The following is a 25,910-nucleotide window of genomic DNA, read 5'->3' as shown; positions in this document are numbered from 1 at the left end:
TATAACGTTATACGTTATAACCTAATACTATGTTCTGTTATACGTTATAACGTAATACTATATAACGTTCTACGTTATAACGTAGTACTATATAACGCATTACTATATAACGTTTTACTTCATAACGTTATACGTTATAACGTAATACTATACAACGTTATACGTCATAGCGTAATACTACATAACGTTATGCTATATACCGTTATACTATATTACGTTGTACGTTATAACTTAATACTATATAACGTAATACCATATAACGTTATACGTTATTATGTAATACCATATAAGGTTATACGTTATAACGTATTACTATGTAACGTTATACGTTATAACGTAATACTATACAACGTTATACGTCATAGCGTAATACTACATAACGTTATGCTATATACCGTTATACGTTATAACCTAATACTATATTCTGTTATACGTTATAACGTAATACCATATAACGATATACGTGATAGCGTAGTTCTATATAACGTTATGCTATTTACCGTTATACAATATAACATAATAACATATCACGTAATACTATATAACGTTACACCGTAATGTACCATATATCGTTATACTATATAACATAATATGATATAACGTATTCACATGTAACGTTATACGTTATATAGTAATACAATATAACGTTATACGTTATAACGTAATACTATATAACGTAATACCTAACAGCGTAAAACCATATAACGTTATACGTTAATACGTAATAGCATATAATGTTATACGTTATATCGTTGTACCATATAACGTTATACCTTATTACGTAATACCATATAACGTTATACGTAATAGAGTAGTACCATATAACGTTATACGTTATAACGTAACACTATGTAACGTTATACGTTATAACGTAATACTATACAACGTTATACGTCATAGCGTAATACTACATAACGATATGCTATATGACGTTATACTATATTACGTTATACGTTATAACGTAATACTATATAACATAATACTATATAACGGAATACTATATACCGTTATACGTTATAAGGTAGTACTATATAACGTAACACTATATAACGTTATACGTTATACCGTAATACCATATAACGTTATACGTTATAACCTAATACTATGTTCTGTTATACGTTATAACCTAATACTATGTTCTGTTATACGTTATAACGTAATACTATATAACGTTCTACGTCATAACGTAATACTATATAACGTTATACGTTATAACGCAATACTATATAACGTAATACCTAACAGCGCAAAACCATATAACGTTATTCGTTAATACGTAATACTATTTAACGTTCTACGTCATAACGTAATACTATATAACGTTATACGTTGTAACGCAATACTATATAACGTAATACCTAACAGCGCAAAACCATATAACGTTATTCGTTAATACGTAATACCATATAAGGTTATACGTTATATCGTAATACTATATAACGTTATACGTAATAGCGTAGCACCATATAACGTTGTACGTTATAACGTAATACTATATAACATAATACTATATAACGTAATACTATATAACGTTATACGTGATAGCGTAGTCCTATATAACGTTACGCTATATACCGTTATACTATATAACATAATACTATATAACATTATACTATATAACGTTATACACTATAACGTAATACTATATTGCCTTATACCTTATCACGTAATACTATATAACGTTATACGTTATATCGAAGTACCATATAACGTTATACCTTATTACGTAATACTATAAAACGTTATACGTCGTAACGTAGTACTCTATAACGTTATACGGTATAACGTAATACCATATAACGTTGTACGTGGTAGCGTAGTACTATATAACGTATTACTATCTAACGTTTTACTACATAACGTTGTACGTTATATCGTAATACTACACAACGTTATTCTGTATAGAGTTATATTATATAACATAATGTTATATATAGTAATACCATATAACGTTATACGTAATAGGGTAGTACCATATAACGTTATACGTTATAACGTAACACTATGTACCGTTATACGTTATAATGTAATACTATATAACGTTATACGTTACAACGTAATACCATATAACGTTATACCTTATTACGCAATACTATATAAAGTTATACTTAATAACGTAATACTATATAATGTTATACATTATAACGTAGTACTATATAACGCATTACTATATAACGTTTTACTTCATAACGTTATACGTTATAACGTAATACTATACAACGTTATACGTCATAGCGTAATACTACATAACGATATGCTATATGACGTTATACTATATTACGTTATACGTTATAACGTAATACTATATAACGTAATACCATATAACGTTATACGTTATTATGTAATACCATATAAGGTTATACGTTATAACGTATTACTATATAACGTTATACGTTATAACGTAATACTATATAACGTTATACGTAATAGCGTAGTACCATATAACGTTATACGTGATTGCGTAGTCCTATATAACGTTATGCTATATACCGTTATACTATATAACATAATACTATATAACATTATACTATATAACGTTATACACTATAACGTAATACTATATTGCCTTATACCTTATCACGTAATACTATATAACGTTATACGTTATATCGTAGTACCATATAACGTTATACCTTATTACGTAATACTATATAACGTTATTCGTTATATCGTAGTACCGTATAACGTTATGCGTTATAACGTAACACTATGTAACGTTATACGTTATAAAGTAATACTATACAACGTTATACGTCATAGCGTAATACTACATAACGTTATGCTATATACCGTTATACTATATTACGTTATACGTTATATCGTAATACTATATAACGTTATACGTAATAGCGTAGCACCATATAACGTTGTACGGTATAACGTAATACTATATAACATAATACTATATAACGGAATACTATATACCGTTATACGTTATACGGTAGTACTATAAAACGTAATAGTATATAACGTTATACGTTATAAGGTAATACTATATAACGTTATACGTTGTAACGTAACACTATATAACGTTATACGTTATAACGTAATACCATATAACGTTATACGTTATAACCTAATACTATGTTCTGTTATACGTTATAACGTAATACTATATAACGTTCTACGTCATAACGTAATACTATATAACGTTATACGTTATAACGCAATACTATATAACGTAATACCTAACAGCGCAAAACCATATAACGTTATTCGTTAATACGTAATACCATATAAGGTTATACGTTATATCGTAATACTATATAACGTTATACGTAATAGCGTAGCACCATATAACGTTGTACGTTATAACGTAATACTATATAACATAATACTATATAACGTAATCCTATATAACGTTATACGTTATATCGAAGTACCATATAACGTTATACCTTATTACGTAATACTATAAAACGTTATACGTCATAACGTAGTACTCTATAACGTTATACGGTATAACGTAATACCATATAACGTTGTACGTGGTAGCGTAGTACTATATAACGTATTACTATCTAACGTTTTACTACATAACGTTATACTTTATAACGCAATACTATACAACGTTATACGTCATAGCGTAATACTACATAACGTTATGCTATATACCGTTATACTATATTACGTTATACGTTATAACGTAATACTATATAACGTAATACCATATAACGTTATGCGTTATAACATAATACTATGTACTTTTATACGTTATAACGTAATACCATAGAACGATATACGTGATAGCGTAGTTCTATATAACGTCATGCTATATACCGTTATACAATATAACATAACAACATATAACGTAATACTATATAACGTTATACCGTAATGTACTATATATCGTTATACTATATAACATAATATGATATAACGTATTAACATGTAACGTTGTACGTTATATAGTAATACAATATAACGTTATACGTTATAACGTAATACTATATAACGTTATACGTTATAACGTAATATTATATAACGTTATACGTAATAGCGTAGTACCATATAACGTTATACGTGATAGCGTAGTCCTATATAACGTTATACTATATACCACCATACCACATAACATGATACTATATAACGTTATACTACATAACGTTATACGTTATAACGTAATACTCTATTACTTTATACCTTATATCGTAATACTATATAGCGTTAGACGTTATATCGTAGTACCATATAACGTTATACCTTATTACGTAATACTATATAAAGCTATACGTGATAGCGTAATCCTATATAACGTTATGCTATATACCGTTATACTGTATAACATAATACTATATAACATTATACTATATAACGTTATACATTATAACGTAATACTTTATTGCCTTATACCTTATCACGTAATACTATATAACGTTATACGTAATAGCGTACCACCATATAACGTCGTACGTTATAACGTAATACTATATAACATAATACTATTTAACGGAATACTATAAACCGTTGTACGTTATAAGGTAGTACTATAAAACGTAATAGTATATAACGTTCTACGTTATAACGTAATACTATATAACGTTATACGTAATAGCGTAGTACCATATAACGTTATACGTGATAGCGTAGTCCTATATAACGTTATGCTATATACCGTTATACTATATAACATAATACTATATAACATTATACTATATAACGTTATACACTATAACGTAATACTATATTGCCTTATACCTTTTCACGTAATACTATATAACGTTATACGTTATATCGTAGTACCATATAACGTTATACCTTATTACGTAATACTATATAACGTTATTCGTTATATCGTAGTACCGTATAACGTTATGCGTTATAACGTAACACTATGTAACGTTATACGTTAATACGTAATAGCATATAAGGTTATACGTTATATCGTAGTACCATATAACGTTATACCTTATTACGTAATACCATATAACGTTATACATAATAGAGTAGTACCATATAACGTTATACGTTATAACGTAACACTATGTAACGTTATACGTTATAACGTAATACTATACAACGTTATACGTCATAACGTAATATTACATATCGTTATGCTATATACCGTTATACTATATTACGTTATACGTTATAACTTAATACTATATAACGTAATACCATATAACGTTATACGTTATTATGTAATACCATATAAGGTTATACGTTATAACGTATTACTATATTACGTTATACGTTATAACGTAATACTATATAACGTTATACGTAATAGCGTAGTACCATATAACGTTATACGTGATAGCGTAGTCCTATATTACGTTATGCTATATACCGTTATACTATATAACATAATACTATATAACATTATACTATATAACGTTATACACTATAACGTAATACTATATTGCCTTATACCTTATCACGTAATACTATATAACGTTATACGTTATATCGTAGTACCATATAACGTTATACCTTATTACGTAATACTATATAACGTTATTCGTTATATCGTAGTACCGTATAACGTTATGCGTTATAACGTAACACTATGTAACGTTATACGTGATAAAGTAATACTATACAACGTTATACGTCATAGCGTAATACTGCATAACGTTATGCTATATACCGTTATACTATATTACGTTATACGTTATATCGTAATACTATATAACGTTATACGTAATAGCGTAGCACCATATAACGTTGTACGTTATAACGTAATACTATATAACATAATACTATATAACGGAATACTATATACCGTTATACGTTATAAGGTAGTACTATAAAACGTAACACTATATAACGTTATACGTTATAACGTAATACCACATAACGTTATACGTTATAACCTAATACTATGTTCTGTTATACGTTATAACCTAATACTATGTTCTGTTATACGTTATAACGTAATACTATATAACGTTCTACGTCATAACGTAATACTATATAACGTTATACGTTGTAACGCAATACTATATAACGTAATACCTAACAGCGCAAAACCATATAACGTTATTCGTTAATACGTAATACCATATAAGGTTATACGTTATATCGTAATACTATATAACGTTATACGTAATAGCGTAGCACCATATAACGTTATTCGTTAATACGTAATACCATATAAGGTTATACGTTATATCGTAATACTATATAACGTTATACGTAATAGCGTAGCACCATAAAACGTTATACGTCGTAACGTAGTACTCTATAACGTTATACGGTATAACGTAATACCATATAACGTTGTACGTGGTAGCGTAGTACTATATAACATCATGCTATATACCGTTATACAATATAACATAACAACATATAACGTAATACTATATAACGTTAAACCGTAATGTACTATATATCGTTATACTATATAACATAATATGATATAACGTATTAACATGTATTGTTGTACGTTATATAGTAATACAATATAACGTTATACGTTATAACGTAATACTATATAACGTAATACCTAACAGCGTAACACCATATAACGTTATACGTTAATACGTAATAGCATATAAGGTTATACGTTATATCGTAGTACCATATAACGTTATACCTTATTACGTAATACCATATAACGTTATACGTAATAGAGTAGTACCATATAACGTTATACGTTATAACGTAACACTATGTAACGTTATACGTTATAACGTAATACTATACAACGTTATACGTCATAGCGTAATACTACATAACGTTATGCTATATACCGTTATACGTTATAACCTAATACTATATTCTGTTATACGTTATAACGTAATACCATATAACGATTTACGTGATAGCGTAGTTCTATATAACGTCATGCTATTTACCGTTATACAATATAACATAATAACATATAACGTAATACTATATAACGTTACACCGTAATGTACCATATATCGTTATACTATATAACATAATATGATATAACGTATTCACATGTAACGTTATACGTTATATAGTAAAACCATATAACGTTATACGCTAATACGTAATACCATATAACGTTATACGTAATAGAGTAGTACCATATAACGTTATACGCTATAACGTAACACTATGTAACGTTATACGTTATAACGTAATACTATACAACGTTATACGTCATAGCGTAATACTACATAACGTTATGCTATATACCGTTATACTATATTACGTCATACGTTATAACTTAATACTATATAACGTAATACCATATAACGTTATACGTTATTATGTAATACCATATAAGGTTATACGTTATAACGTATTACTATATAACGTTATACGTTATAACGTAATACTATATAACGTTATACGTAATAGCGTAGTACCATATAACGTTATACGTGATAGCGTAGTCCTATATAACGTTATGCTATATACCGTTATACTATATAACATAATACTATATAACATTATACTATATAACGTTATACACTATAACGTAATACTATATTGCCTTATACCTTATCACGTAATACTATATAACGTTATACGTTATATCGTAGTACCATATAACGTTATACCTTATTACGTAATACTATATAACGTTATTCGTTATATCGTAGTACCGTATAACGTTATGCGTTATAACGTAACACTATGTAACGTTATACGTTATAAAGTAATACTATACAACGTTATACGTCATAGCGTAATACTACATAACGTTATGCTATATACCGTTATACTATATTACGTTATACGTTATATCCTAATACTATATAACGTTATACGTAATAGCGTAGCACCATATAACGTTGTACGGTATAACGTAATACTATATAACATAATACTATATAACGGAATACTATATACCGTTATACGTTATAAGGTAGTACTATAAAACGTAATAGTATATAACGTTATACGTTATAAGGTAATACTATATAACGTTATACGTTGTAACGTAACACTATATAACGTTATACGTTATAACGTAATACCATATAACGTTATACGTTATAACCTAATACTATGTTCTGTTATACGTTATAACGTAATACTATATAACGTTATACCGTAATGTACTATATATCGTTATACTATATAACATAATATGATATAACGTATTAACATGTAACGTTGTACGTTATATAGTAATACAATATAACGTGATACGTTATAACGTAATACTATATAACGTTATACGTTATAACGTAATATTATATAACGTTATACGTAATAGCGTAGTACCATATAACGTTATACGTGATAGCGTAGTCCTATATAACGTTATACTATATACCACCATACCACATAACATGATACTATATAACGTTATACTACATAACGTTATACGTTATAACGTAATACTCTATTACTTTATACCTTATATCGTAATACTATATAGCGTTAGACGTTATATCGTAGTACCATATAACGTTATACCTTATTACGTAATACTATATAAAGCTATACGTGATAGCGTAATCCTATATAACGTTATGCTATATACCGTTATAATATATAACATAATACTATATAACATTATACTATATAACGTTATACATTATAACGTAATACTTTATTGCCTTATACCTTATCACGTAATACTATATAACGTTATACGTAATAGCGTACCACCATATAACGTCGTACGTTATAACGTAATACTATATAACATAATACTATTTAACGGAATACTATAAACCGTTGTACGTTATAAGGTAGTACTATAAAACGTAATAGTATATAACGTTATACGTTATAAGGTAATACTATATAACGTTATACGTTACAACGTAATACCATATAACGTTATACCTTATTACGCAATACTATATAAAGTTATACGTAATCACGTAATACTATATAATGTTATACATTATAACGTAGTACTATATAACGCATTACTATATAACGTTTTACTTCATAACGTTATACGTTATAACGCAATACTATACAACGTTATACGTCATTGCGTAATACTACATAACGTTATGCTATATACCGTTATACTATATTACGTTATACGTTATAACGTAATACTATATAACGTAATACCATATAACGTTATACGTTATAATCCAATACTATGTACTGTTATACGTTATAACGTAATACCATAGAACGATATACGTGATAGCGTAGACCTATATAACGTCATGCTATATACCGTTATATTATATAACATAATACTATATAACGTTAAACCGTAATGTACTATATATCGTTATACTATATAACATAATATGATATAACGTATTAACATGTATTGTTGTACGTTATATAGTAATACAATATAACGTTATACGTTATAACGTAATACTATATAACGTTCTACGTTATAACGTAATACTATATAACGTTATACGTTATAACCTAATACTATATTCTGTTATACGTTATAACGTAATACCATATAACGATATACGTGATAGCGTAGTTCTATATAACGTTATACGTAATAGCGTAGCACCATATAACGTTGTACGTTATAACGTAATACTATATTGCCTTATACCTCATCACGTAATACTATATAACGTTATACGTTATATTGTAGTACCATATAACGTTATACCTTATTACGTAACACTATATAACGTTATACGTTATATCGTAGTACCATATAACGTTATACCTTATTACGTAATACCATATAACGTTATACGTAATAGAGTAGTACCATATAACGTTATACGTTATAACGTAACACTATGTAACGTTATACGTTATAACGTAATACTATACAACGTTATACGTCATAGCGTAATACTACATAACGTTATGCTATATACCGTTATACTATATTACGTTATACGTTATAACGTAATACTATATAACGTAATACCATATAACGTTATACGTTATTATGTAATACCATATAAGGTTATACGTTATAACGTATTACTATATAACGTTATACGTTATAACGTAATACTATATAACGTTATACGTAATAGCGTAGTACCATATAACGCTATACGTGATAGCGTAGTCCTATATAACGTTATGCTATATACCGTTATACTATATAACATAATACTATATAACATTATACTATATAACGTTATACACTATAACGTAATACTATATTGCCTTATACCTTATCACGTAATACTATATAACGTTATACGTTATATCGTAGTACCATATAACGTTATACCTTATTACGTAATACTATATAACGTTATTCGTTATATCGTAGTACCGTATAACGTTATGCGTTATAACGTAACACTATGTAACGTTATACGTTATAAAGTAATACTATACAACGTTATACGTCATAGCGTAATACTGCATAACGTTATGCTATATACCGTTATACTATATTACGTTATATGTTATATCGTAATACTATATAACGTTATACGTAATAGCGTAGCACCATAAAACGTTGTACGTTATAACGTAATACTATATAACATAATACTATATAACGGAACACTATATACCGTTATACGTTATAAGGTAGTACTATAAAACGTAACACTATATAACGTTATACGTTATAACGTAATACCATATAACGTTATACGTTATAACCTAATACTATGTTCTGTTATACGTTGTAACCTAATACTTTGTTCTGTTATACGTTATAACGTAATACTATATAACGTTCTACGTCATAACGTAATACTATACAACGTTATACGTTATAACGCAATACTATATAACGTAATACCTAACAGCGCAAAACCATATAACGTTATTCGTTAATACGTAATACCATATAAGGTTATACGTTATATCGTAATACTATATAACGTTATGCGTAACAGCGTAGCACCATATAACGTTGTACGTTATAACGTAATACTATATAACATAATACTATATAACGTAATACTATATAACGTTATACGTGATAGCGTAGTCCTATATAACGTTACGCTATATACCGTTATACTATATAACATAATACTATATAACATTATACTATATAACGTTATACACTATAACGTAATACTATATTACCTTATACCTTATCACGTAATACTATATAACGTTATACGTTATATCGAAGTACCATATAACGTTATACCTTATTACGTAATACTATGAAACGTTATACGTCATAACGTAGTACTCTATAACGTTATACGCTATAACGTAATACCATATAACGTTGTACGTGGTAGCGTAGTACTATATAACGTATTACTATCTAACGTTTTACTACATAACGTTGTACGTTATATCGTAATACTATATAACATAATACGTAACAGCGCAAAACCATATAATGTTATACGTTAATACGTAATACCATATAAGGTTATACGTTATAACGTATTACTATATAACGTTATACGTTATAACGTAATACTATATAACGTTATACGTAATAGCGTAGTACCATATAACGTTATACGTGATACCGTAGTCCTATATAACGTTATGCTATATACCGTTATACTATATAACATAATACTATGTAACATTATACTATATAACGTTATACACTATAACGTAATACTATATTGCCTTATACCTTATCACGGAATACTATATGACGTTATACGTTATATCGTAGTACCGTATAACGTTATGCGTTATAACGTAACACTATGTAATGTTATACGTTATAAAGTAATACTATACAACGTTATACGTCATAGCGTAATACTGGATAACGTTATGCTATATACCGTTATACTATATTACGTTATACGTTATATCGTAATACTATATAACGTTATACGTAATAGCGTAGCACCATATAACGTTGTACGGTATAACGTAATACTATATAACATAATACTATATAACGGAATACTATATACCGTTATACGTTATAAGGTAGTACTATAAAACGTAATAGTATATAACGTTATACGTTATAAGGTAATACTATATAACGTTATACGTTGTAACGTAACACTATATAACGTTATACGTAATAGCGTAGCACCATATAACGTTGTACGTTATAACGTAATACTATATAACATAATACTATATAACGTAATACTATATAACGTTATACGTGATAGCGTAGTCCTATATAACGTTACGCTATATACCGTTATACTATATAACATAATACTATATAACATTATACTATATAACGTTATACACTATAACGTAATACTATATTGCCTTATACCTTATAACGTAACACTATATAATGTTATACGTTATATCGAAGTACCATATAACGTTATACCTTATTACGTAATACTATAAAACGTTATACGTCATAACGTAGTACTCTATAACGTTATACGGTATAACGTAATACCATATAACGTTGTACGTGGTAGCGTAGTACTATATAACGTATTACTATCTAACGTTTTACTACATAACGTTGTACGTTATATCGTAATACTACACAACGTTATTCTGTATAGAGTTATATTATATAACATAATGTTATATATAGTAATACCATATAACGTTATACGTAATAGGGTAGTACCATATAACGTTATACGTTATAACGTAACACTATGTACCGTTATACGTTATAATGTAATACTATATAACATTATACGTTACAACGTAATACCATATAACGTTATACCTTATTACGCAATACTATATAAAGTTATACGTAATAACGTAATACTATATAATGTTATACATTATAACGTAGTACTATATAACGCATTACTATATAACGTTTTACTTCATAACGTTATACGTTATAACGTAATACTATACAACGTTATACGTCATAGCGTAATACTACATAACGATATGCTATATGACGTTATACTATATTACGTTATACGTTATAACGTAATACTATATAACGTAATACCATATAACGTTATACGTTATAACCTAATACTATGTTCTGTTATACGTTATAACGTAATACTATATAACGTTGTACGTTATAACGTAATACTATATAACGTTATACGTTATAACGCAATACTATATAACGTAATACGTAACAGCGCAAAACCATATAACGTTATACGTTAATACGTAATACCATATAAGGTTATACCTTATTACGCAATACTATATAAAGTTATACGTAATAACGTAATACTATATAATGTTATACATTATAACGTAGTACTATATAACGTAATACCATATAATGTTATACGTTATAACCCAATACTATATTCTGTTATACGTTACAACGTAATACCATATAACGATATACGTAATAGGGTAGTACCATATAACGTTATACGTTATAACGTAATACTATATAACGTTCTACGTTATAACGTAATACTATATAACGTTATACGTTATAACCTAATACTATATTCTGTTATACGTTACAACGTAATACCATATAACGATATACGTAATAGGGTAGTACCATATAACGTTATACGTTATAACGTAACACTATGTACCGTTATACGTTATAATGTAATACTATATAACGTTATACGTTACAACGTAATACCATATAACGTTATACCTTATTACGCAATACTATATAAAGTTATACGTAATAACGTAATACTATATAATGTTATACATTATAACGTAGTACTATATAACGCATTACTATATAACGTTTTACTTCATAACGTTATACGTTATAACGTAATACTATACAACGTTATACGTCATAGCGTAATACTACATAACGATATGCTATATGACGTTATACTATATTACGTTATACGTTATAACGTAATACTATATAACGTAATACCACATAACGTTATACGTTATAACCTAATACTATGTTCTGTTATACATTATAACGTAATACTACATAACGTTCTACGTTATAACGTAATACTATATAACGTTATACGTTATAACGCAATACTATATAACGTTATACGTTATAACGCAATACTATATAACGTAATACGTAACAGCGCAAACCATATAACGTTATACGTTAATACGTAATACCATATAAGGTTATACGTTATATCGTAATACTATATAACGTTATACGTAATAGCGTAGCACCATATAGCGTTGTACGTTATAACGTAATACTATATAACATAATACTATATAACGTAATACTATATAACGTTATACGTGATAGCGTAGTCATATATAACGTTACGCTATATACCGTTATACTATATAACATAATACTATATAACATTATACTATATAACGTTATACACTATAATATAATACTATATTGCCTTATACCTTATCACGTAATACTATATAACGTTATACGTTATATAGTAGTACCATATAACGTTATACCTTATTACGTAATACTATATAACGTTATACGTCATAACGTAGTACTCTATAACGTTATACGCTATAACGTAATACCATATAACGTTGTACGTGGTAGCGTAGTACTATATAACGTATTACTATCTAACGTTTTACTACATAACGTTATACTTTATAACGCAATACTATACAACGTTATACGTCATAGCGTAATACTACATAACGTTATGCTATATACCGTTATACTATATTACGTTATACGTTATAACGTAATACTATATAACGTTATACGTTATATCGTAGAACCATATAACGTTATACCTTATTACGTAATACTATATAACGTTATACGTTATAACGTAATACTATATAACGTTATACCTTATTACGCAATACTATATAAAGTTATACGTTATAACCTAATACTATGTTCTGTTATGCGTTATAACGTAATACCATAGAACGATACACGTGATAGCGTAGTTCTATATAACATCATGCTATATATCGTTATACAATATAACATAACAACATATAACGTAATACTATATAACGTTAAACCGACATGTACTATATATCGTTATACTATATAACATAATATGATATAACGTATTAACATGTATTGTTGTACGTTATATAGTAATACAATATAACGTTATACGTTATAACCTAATACCATATAACGATATACGTGATAGCGTAGTTCTATATAACGTTATACGTAATAGCGTAGCACCATATAACGTTGTACGTTATAACGTAATACTATATAACGTAATACCATATAACGTTATACGTTATAACCTAATAACAATATTCTGTTATACGTTATAACGTAATGCCATATAACGATATACGTGATAGCGTAGTTCTATATAACGTTATGCTATTTACCGTTATACAATATAACATAATAACATATAACGTAATACTATATAACGTTACACCGTAAGGTACCATATATCGTTATACTATATAACATAATATGATATAACGTATTCACATGTAACGTTATACGTTATATAGTAATACAATATAACGTTATACGTTATAACGTAATACTATATAACGTAATACCTAACAGCGTAAAACCATATAACGTTATACGTTAATACGTAATAGCATATAAGGTTATACGTTATATCGTAATACTATATAACGTTATACGTAATAGCGTAGCACCATATAACGTTGTACGTTATAACGTAATACTATATAACATAATACTATATTACGTAATACTATATAACGTTATACGTGATAGCGTAGTCCTATATAACGTTATGCTATATACCGTTATACTATATAACATAATACTATATAACATTATACTATATAACGTTATACATTATAAGGTAATACTATATTGCCTTATACCTTATCACGTAATACTATATAACGTTATACGTTATATCGTAGTACCATATAACGTTATACCTTATTACGTAATACTAAATAACGTTATACGTCATAACGTAGTACTCTATAACGTTATACGCTATAACGTAATACCATATAACGTTGTACGTGGTAGCGTCGTACTATATAACGTATTACTATCTAACGTTTTACTACATAACGTTGTACGTTATATCGTAATACTACACAACGTTATTCTGTATAGAGTTATACTATATAACATAATGTTATATATAGTAATACCATATAACGTTATACGTAATAGGGTAGTACCATATAACGTTATACGTTATAACGTAAGACTATGTAACGTTATACGTTATAATGTAATACTATATAACGTTATACGTTACAACGTAATACCATATAACGTTACACCTTATTACGCAATACTATATAACGTTATACGTCATAACGTAACACTCTATAACCTTATACGCTATAACGTAATACCATATAACGCTGTACGTGGTAGCGTAGTACTATATAACGTATTACTATCTAACGTTTTACTACATAACGTTGTACGTTATATCGTAATACTACACAACGTTATTCTGTAGAGAGTTATACTATATAACATAATGTTATATATAGTAATACCATATAACGTTATACGTAATAGGGTAGTACCATATAACGCATTACTATATAACGTTTTACTTCATAACGTTATACGTTATAACGTAATACTATACAACGTTATACGTCATAGCGTAATACTACATAACGTTATGCTATATACCGTTATACTATATTACGTTATACGTTATAACGTAATACTATATAACGTAATAACATATAACGTTATACGTGATAGCGTAGTTCTATATAACGTATTACTATATATCGTTTAACTACTTTAAGTTATACGTTATAACGTAATACTATACAACGTTATACGTTATAACGTAGTACTATATAACGTATTACTATATAACGTTATACTACATAACGTTATACGTTATAATGTAATACTATATAACATAATACTATATAACGTAATACTATATAACGTTATACGTTATAGCGTATTTCTATATAATGTTATATGCTATAACGTATTACCACATAAGGTTGTACGTTATAACGTAATAATATATAACGTATTACTATATAACGTTATACTATATAACGTTATACGTAACATCGTAATTCCATTAAGCGTTATACGTTATAACGTAATACTATACAACGTTATACTATATAGCGTTATACTATATATCGTAATGTTATATATAGTAATACCATATAGCGTTAAACGTAATAGCGTTATAGTATACAACGTTATAAGATATATAACGTTATACGTTATAACGTAACACTATGTAACGTTATACTTTATAATGTAATACCATACAATGTTATACGTTACCACATAATACCATATAACGTTATACGTAACAGATTAATGCTATACAACGTTACACGTTATAACCTAATACTATATTACGCTATACGTAATAGCGTAATACTATATAACGTTATACGTTATGACGTAATACTATATAACGTAATACCATATATCGTTATACGTAATAGCGTAATAGTATATAACATTATAACGTATAACGTAATACCATATATCGTTATACGTTCTAACGTAATACTATGTAACGTTATACGTAACAGCGTATAATCATATAACGTTATACGTTATAACGTAATACTATAAAACGTTTTACTGTATACCGTTATATTATATAACATAATATTATATAAAGCAATACTATATAACGTTATACATAATAGCGTTGTACTATATAACGTCATGCTATATACCGTTATACTATATAACGTTATAAAGTAATACCATGTAACGTTATACGTTATAACGATATACTATCTAACATTATAACGTAATAGCTCATAACGTTATACGTTAGAACGTAATACCATATAACGTTATGCGTTATATCGTAATACCATATAACGTTATGCGTTATCTCGTAATACTATATAACGTAATGCTATATACCGTTATACTATATAACGTTATAAAGTAATACCATATGACGTTATACGTTATAACGAAATACTATATAACATTATACGGTAATACCATATAACGTTATACGTTATATCGTAATACTATATGACGTTATACGTTATAACGTAATACTATATAACGTATTACTATATAACGTTTTACTATATAACGTTATTCGTTATAACGTAATACTATACAACGCTATACTATATACCGTTATACTATATAACATAATACTATATAACGTAATATCATATAACGTTATACGTTCTAATATAATACTATGTAACGTTATACGATATAACGTAATACCGCATAGCGTTATACGTTACAACGTAATACCATATATCGTTATACTAAATGCCGTTGTACTATATAACATAATACTATATAACGTAATATTATATAACGTTATACGTTATAACGTAATATTATATAACGTTATACGTTATAACATAATGCTATAAAACGTTCTACTGTATACCGTTATATTATATAACATAATATTATATAAGGTAATACTGTATAACGTTATACATGATAGCGTTATACTATATAACGTCATGCTATATACCGTTATACTATATAACGTTATAAAGTAATACCATATAACGTTATAGATTATAGCGAAATACTATACAACATTATAACGCAATACCACATAACGTTATACGTTAGAACGTAATACCATATAACGTTATGCGTTATGTCGTAATACTATATCACGTAATACTATATAACGTTATATATTATAACGTAATAGTATAGAACGTTATACGTTACAACGTAATACTATGTAACGTAGTATTATATAGCATAATTCATTATAACGTAATATGATGTAATGAAATACTATATAACGTAAAACGTTATAACGTAATAGAATATATCGTATTACAATAGAACATAATATTATATAACGTGATACATTGTACCGTAATACAATATAACGTAATATGTTAGAGTGTAATATGATATATCGTAATTCATTATAACGGAATATGGTATAATGTGTTATTATGTAATAATATAAGTAACACATTTAACGCAATCGGATATAACGGAATACAGTATGTACGTACATTATGTAGTAATATTATATAACGTCTGCTTAATATAGTGTAATACGATGTACCGTAATCACGCTACCATGTTATTTTCATCCAGTTCTTGTTACTGTGATACAGTATGAGTCTATTGTACAATTTTGTTGCTATTTCAAAGTTAATTGTATAGTATCATATATGTTTGTAGGTTTTGTGTCAACAATGTTCTATCTGAAAAGATTCAGCCTTATCATAATTATAATCTGCACCTGAGCTTTGTCCCCTCCATTGATATTCATATAAATTATACCTTTAATATTATGGGACTTCAATGCAATTAGAAGGTTATCATATATTTGTGAAGGAAGGTTCGTATTATATGGATATTTATAATGAGATATAGATTGTAGTAGATATAGATTAATTATTTGAAGGATAATGTTAATTAGTTTAGATTACTAGATATTGTAAGTATTATTATTAGTTATATATTTCATAAAGTATATTAGATTATATATATGTATGTACAATGTGTGTATATATATATGTATATATATATTATATTATATCATAAGAAATGTGATAACGATAACATGTTTTAATAATGCAAGTATTTTGTGTACGGGGAAAGGCATACGTTTTGCGCTTGAATTCTTCACTAATGTTTTATTTATGTTTATTCTTAATTGCTATATTTCAATGGTGGCATTACAAGAATTTGAATGTCTACATTTATCTATAGGAATAATTTGAATCTTATATGTGTACTTATTATTGAAGAATAATATGTACGTGTAGAAATTGAACGCGTGAAATGTCTGAGCTATGAATTCTACTCGCATATTATCGAAGCGTTGTTAGACGTATAAAAATGTATAGGAATGTTGATGTATATCAGAATTGACAACAGAAGAATACTCTTCTGCTACAGAATGTTCAAAATATTGAAACATCATACAGAAACATTTCTCTGATATTTACAATTGGACTTTATAACTGTGTTTAAATAAAAAAGAACCTGTGTATCAAAATGATGAAATTTGTTCACGTTTATTCGAAGTTTTACAAAAAAGGAAATGAGAATACGGACAATGGAATCAATCCTGTTGCAATTAAAAAGTGCCTATTTTTGATTTATTAGAGGAAGATATTAATAGGTCTATCATTCAAATGGTGATAAACAAACAATGTTTTCACCGGACGAAGTATTTTCAACTTTGATAGAATGTGACTTGTCAAGTTTCGAGTCATGTTTTAAGCGAGGGTCACTACAATCTCCTCTTTTCTACTTTTATGGAACTCTAGTTTACATATCTCTCCGTATCTCTGTGTATATACGGAATATCATGTATTTTTCCTCCTTTATTATTTAAATGGGTTACTTTCTCGTTATTTGTATTAACCACTTACATGCGCAATTTTAGCGATCCACGATAAAAAAGATTACACATAATGTGTGGTATATGTCGTGGTGATGCTGCTGTTGTTGTATAAGGTCGCTGTGAGGTACTACTGCTTTTCTTCTCGTTTAGGTGTCGTGGAAGAAAAATCGGACTACGGGTGCGGGGATTTGAACCTGGGTCTTGAACATTCGTCGTAACCAACGCCGCTAACCACTGCTCTGCCGTCGTCCGGGCCTAGTTTGCTGTCGAGTGCCGCTACAGTACCCCCTTACCAGTGATAACGTTTCTTCTTTGTTGTACGTATAGTTGTACGACTTCGCTCGTCGTTTTTCGTGTGCGGTTGCGAGAGTTCGACATCTGCGGATTTGTCGCCTCGATGCGGCATAAAGCGTCAGCCGCTTGTTGTTAATCCCGTGCAGATGTTGCTTGAAGTATTTGATGTGGCGGTGGATACCGGTCGGTACGGTGTGGGCGTTCATCGTACGGTCGTAGGCATCCGTTCTTCTTTAGTATAATGTGCAGAGGTAATGCCCATGGACTTTTCGTTGGCCGCATCACTCCTTACTCGGTCATTGTCTTAAATCCCGCCTTCACCTGCTTGCGTCGATCGGAAGTGAGGCGTCGAGGTTCATTGAAGACGGAAGGACCGTTTCGTGTTCGTCGTAGTGGTAGATCCAGTTTCCATACTCTTAAATTCGCGGTGATCGAAGTCTCGGTAGCGCTATCACGGTTACATCTCTTCCGCTGTAGATCACGTCGGGGTTACCAATTTGAGGTGTGGTATATGTCGTGGTGATGCTGCTGTTGGTGTATAGGTCGCTATGAGGTACTGCTGCTTTTCTTCTTATTTAGATGTCGTGGAAGAAAAATCGAACTATATGTGCCGAGATGTGAACCTGGGTCTTGAACCTTCGTAACCAACGGAGCTAACCAGTGCTCTGCCGTCGTCCAGGCCTAGTTTGCTATCGAGTGCCGCTACACACAGGTTTATACTTTCTTATAGAATTTAATATGCCTTAATATAATTGGTAAAGTAATTGTATACACCCGATCACTCGCGGTTGTGAGCGGGTTGACGGAGGAAAGGAATTGTAGTCCAAACAGTTGATTACAAAGTGGACTGTATGAATTTATTCAATGCGTGACTATTAAAGGACTGTTCCTTCTAGATATAATACACGACATCGACTGTTATGTCGTGTCCGGCGGTCAGACCACGACTCTTAAACTTCGTAAGACGGAGATGAACCGTGTTCTTTGACTGGCTATGTGTAATTGACTGTCGTATCCAGTGGTTGGACCACTACTGTTGATCTTCGTAAGACAGAGATGAGCCGTATTCTACGATTGACTGTTGGTATCTGCTTCGTCGTGCCCACCATCTGGGGCTGTCGTAAGACGGAGGAACAACCCTATTCTTGATGACTGCTCCTTGGCGATTGTGCCCTTTGTACGTTAAAAAACGACCTTTGCTTGACGTCAGATGGAAGAATTGATTGATTGAACGTCAGTTTTTGAGAATTGATTCTTCACATCTGCCCGTCATGTACGGCGGACAGAACATGACGCTTGATTCTCATAAAACGGAAGACAACAACGATTGACGACTGATTTCGCGCATCTGCTCGGTTGTTGATAGCTTAAGATGAGGATGAAGGATAAAAGTTTGCTTCTTTTCAGCTCTAAACTCCTCTTAGGGTCCTAAAACCCTCAGCAGTGTCGTAAATCCTTACTTTTTCAATGGTCTCGAACAGTAATAATTTTGTCATATAGATATTGCTTATAATGTAAAGTCTAAAAGAAACACAATATTCAGAAAAATATTGGAAAATTTATAGACAATAAAAATATAAGCAAAGATAGTAGATTAAAATTAGAAAAGGTATCATAAAAGATTATGGCAATTATACATTTAAAGAAAAATGAGATAAATAAGTTGCGTTAAAAAGAACAGCAATACTTGAAATACTCATTTAAGAATAAACATGAGCGAACTTATTATTCAACCTAATATTAAAAATGTTGATATTGTTTATCTTAACAATTATAACTTTGGTGTGAGCTAACAAGTTTTTCCCATTTCCAACTACAATATTTTATATTGAGATAAAATGAAAAGATCAACGAAATTATACTTTTACTTTCTTCTTCCCATAATCTTCATGTGAATATGCAAAGATGACACATGTATGATCCAAAGAAACACCAATTTCGTTTCTTTTATTGTTTGAAGGTTTTATACTGAGATGTAATAAACTAACAATAAAATGCCGAAATTTCAAAATTACTGCAGTTTCATTATTTCCATTTTCTCCATTGTGTAGATTTGTAGACTTTTCTCATCCCTTTTCCTTTGTAAGAATATTTCTTAAAAATCAGAAACTCCATGGTTGCATTTGAAATTCCTCTGATAATAATTTGCTTCCCATGATACGTTCCTAAATCGTACTTGAATAAATACGTCTGAAACATTACGAAAGCAAAGCATCCACGAGACAAAAACTTCGCTTGCTTTCAAAACGATAAACTGTTATCTTGAAACCTTTCGCCGTTTTTCAATCCTTCTCTGCTATCTTTTAAGGTTTTTATCCAAGTTGAAATTACTATTTTTACTATCATAAAAACAGAGATTCGAAGCTTTGCAAAATGAACGCGAAATGCAGGAACAGATTACAGCGAAATCCCCGTAGTCAGAAAATCTCTTCAATAACTGACAGCTTATACGCTGTTTGAACAAAACGTGCTGCTTTTTGCTCGACGTTGGTCGTTTCGAAATAAATTTGCAAATCCTGGAAAGATAAACAAGGATGATACTCTGTACGATATCTGTCACATTTTGTAATAAATAGACTGCGGATGTTTACGCACTCTTATAAAGCTAACTAAAAAAATGCGATTTAGATAAAAATTTGTTTTATCCACTAAATATTATAATAAATATTCTACAGTCTCAAGAGTTAAAAGAAGAAAATTTAAAGAGTTGATTATGGCTTTCACTCTCACAGAAGATTTTTAAAATTCTAATGTCTACCGTAATGTCTTAAATTTCTAATGTCTACCGTATTACGTGTTTAGTTTCATTTAAAAAGTTACATACAATTTCTGGAATTTACATTCTACACGTTCATTGAATGTTCTCTTAAAAACTGAACAGAAAGCATTGATAAGTCTTTCAATTGGTAACTTACGTTTTTACTTCAAAGTACTTTGTTTCAAATTTACCGTCAAAACACAATTTATATAATCATTTAAATTTGAAGCTTTATCCAACGCTAGCATGTAACTAATTAAAGGAGAGTTTAAAATAACTTAGTAAGAAAGTTACTAAACTTATACCTCCGTTCAGATCAATACTCTCTAAACTCTCAGCCGATACTTCCAGAGAATAATTTACAATCTATGTTCAACGCTTCAAACCATTACCGCAAAAAACTTCAATTTACAAAATTTCTTCCTAATTAACCTTAGGGTTTGCGCAATAACTTTTCCATGTAGCAATTAACTTACCCTAGTTTACCCTATACTATGAATATTGAAATATGTTAAATTACGAAACAACAGTTAGTAAATTCACAACATGATACATATAACAACATGTAACTACACATAACAATACGTAGCAACATGATGTGTCTACCCATAGAATGCATGACATATTTGTATATGTCAATCTTATGTTGAAATGCCTCTTGAAAAGTTAGAAACAGGTATTTACATTTCCAAAATATTTTTTTTTTTTTTTTACTCCTTGTGATGAATATAAAAAATTATTTTTCTTTTTTTTCTTTTCAATTATTTTTCTTTTTTTATTACTAGACTGTGTTTATACAAATTCATATTTCTATCAAAATGATTAAGGGAATAAAACCTAAATACGGATTTGTTTCAACTAGTAAGTGCATGTTTTATTATGGGTATTTTATATATACATATATATTATGTGTTGGTGTGAGTCACATGCATGTTGTAAATTTTTGAGCTTTTAATTTTTTCATAAACTCACAAACATTTGCAGTCTACGTATTATCATTGTGCCATATTTTATGGGCCGCGAAATAAAGTATGAAATGTATATACATACGTACTTATACATATGTACGGTTTATCAGGTGTATCACTTTTCTAACTGATGACATTTAAATGTCCTTCAAAAGAATCACAATGAATACTAGTGCCATCAATAGTTACGAAAAAGAACCGAAGCAATCCAAAAATAGTTTCTTTCATTCTTTTTACAACAGCGGAAGTTTCATGGCACTTCAAACACGGTTTGTTTTTGGCAGAAATTCCCCACTGTTCACTGCTTCGTAATTTTGTATCACCCACAAGAAAATATCTTGTCCGCCAAACTCGAACAGTCGTTCCGCACCTATTGATACATACGCCCGCACTCTGACTGATTTCCGGTGAACGTGCGAGCCCATGTTGCAGCATATTCCCGCCTACAGTGACTACAAAAAGTATTTCTGTATACCCTCACTTTCCAACAAAGTGCAATCTATTATGTTTTACGTTTCATTTTCATAGTATAACAGCTTTGTAATACATAATATCAAATGTAATAATATGAAATTTAATGTACCTACTTGAGTCTAACTTGAGGAGGAAATAATGGAGGCTTTAAGGGATAATCCCATGAACAAGCTATACGAGTTCGTAAGACCATACGAAAAAATGCCAAAGTAAATAGAAGTAATTAATCAAGAAATGAAAGCAAACAATATATTATAAAGTTTGGTAAATATTGTAAGAAAGGGAACAAAGTGTTGTAAGAAGCAATATGTACTTGAATCTTGTACTTGAAATTAATTAATATGTTGACGTTACAAGAAATACAACGGTGTTTAAATACTTTTTGTAGCCACTGTAGATACATACATATATCGCACTGTATCAAACTGAACAAGCGAAAGAAGGGAAAGTTTCAGCGGGGAATTAACGGGAGGGGGCGGTGACAGCGTTTGGAAAATTCCCGCGAAAGCCAGCGGCCATGAACGTGCAATAATCCCTGTTGCGTTCACTGTGTTGACCCGTTGATGGTTCGCTGACCGGAAAGGATAATTTGTCGCAGAACAGAATGAACAATCTGCAATTGCCTGACTATCCGTGATTTTTATTCCGAGATGTTACACGAATGCGGCAGTATCTTATTTTTGACCTGTTTGTTGTCACATGATTTTGAAAGGGAGAAATGACGTTTTCATTTGATCCTTTTATTTCGTTTATTCACTCCTCATTTTTATATTTTGATTACTTTAAAAATGTTATGGCTGGTAATGATTTATCGGTGTACATGTCACAGTCAAAGAGTAACATGTATTTAGTAAATTTATTTTAGTAAATTTATTTGTTTTTAGTAAATACACTGGCTGGTCAGTATAAATGTTTATATAAAATTTTAATAAAAGTATCGAAATGTAGTATAAAACTATCTACTATAAATTAGTAGGTACGTACGTATATTGATTGACGTATTATTAACTTACCAATCTTACCTCCCAAAAATTTTATAGTCACCAGTGGTATTTCCTTACTTTCATATAATGAATTTCGTTACGTAAAATCTATCTTTAAAAAATCAAGAAAAGATTGGCATCCGCTTAAATTCCTTTCATTTCCCTCCAAATCGTTACGAAAAATATATATGTATATTCCTTAACCAGGAATAAAACCATCATGAGAAAATCGGAATTTCTAGTAGCCTCCAGCATGTTAAAGTGAAATTCAGGCGAGCATTTACGAATTCATTTGCGACTCAAATTAATTGCTTCAAGACAAAATTTCTCTTAATTCGAGTTTCTCTGTAAACTTCGAATATTGAAGAATTTTCACGAGATTTGTTTAGAGATACACGAGATTTGTTTGGAAATGCTGGATACCGAATAGTCATTACGCGGTATATTGCAGTAGTAGGTACAGTTATTTGATATCACCGATAAATCAGTGCGGGAAATCGAAGCCAAATTTGACGCTAACAAGCATCACCGGACCGGTCTTCTCATTATC

General features: G+C 29.2%; 1 protein-coding gene across 1 annotated transcript in view; it reads left to right on the top strand.

The window, feature by feature from the left end:
- 5-ht7 (5-hydroxytryptamine receptor 7) overlaps nt 1-25,910 on the top strand; it is a 245,595-nt gene that overhangs the window by 120,851 nt on the left and 98,834 nt on the right. The gene's annotated exons all lie outside the window — the stretch shown is intronic.

This window comes from Bombus fervidus, chromosome 1, assembly GCF_041682495.2.
Source record: "Bombus fervidus isolate BK054 chromosome 1, iyBomFerv1, whole genome shotgun sequence".
NCBI classification, from domain to species: Eukaryota; Metazoa; Arthropoda; class Insecta; order Hymenoptera; family Apidae; genus Bombus; species Bombus fervidus.
This window is presented reverse-complemented; position numbering and strand designations above follow the sequence as displayed.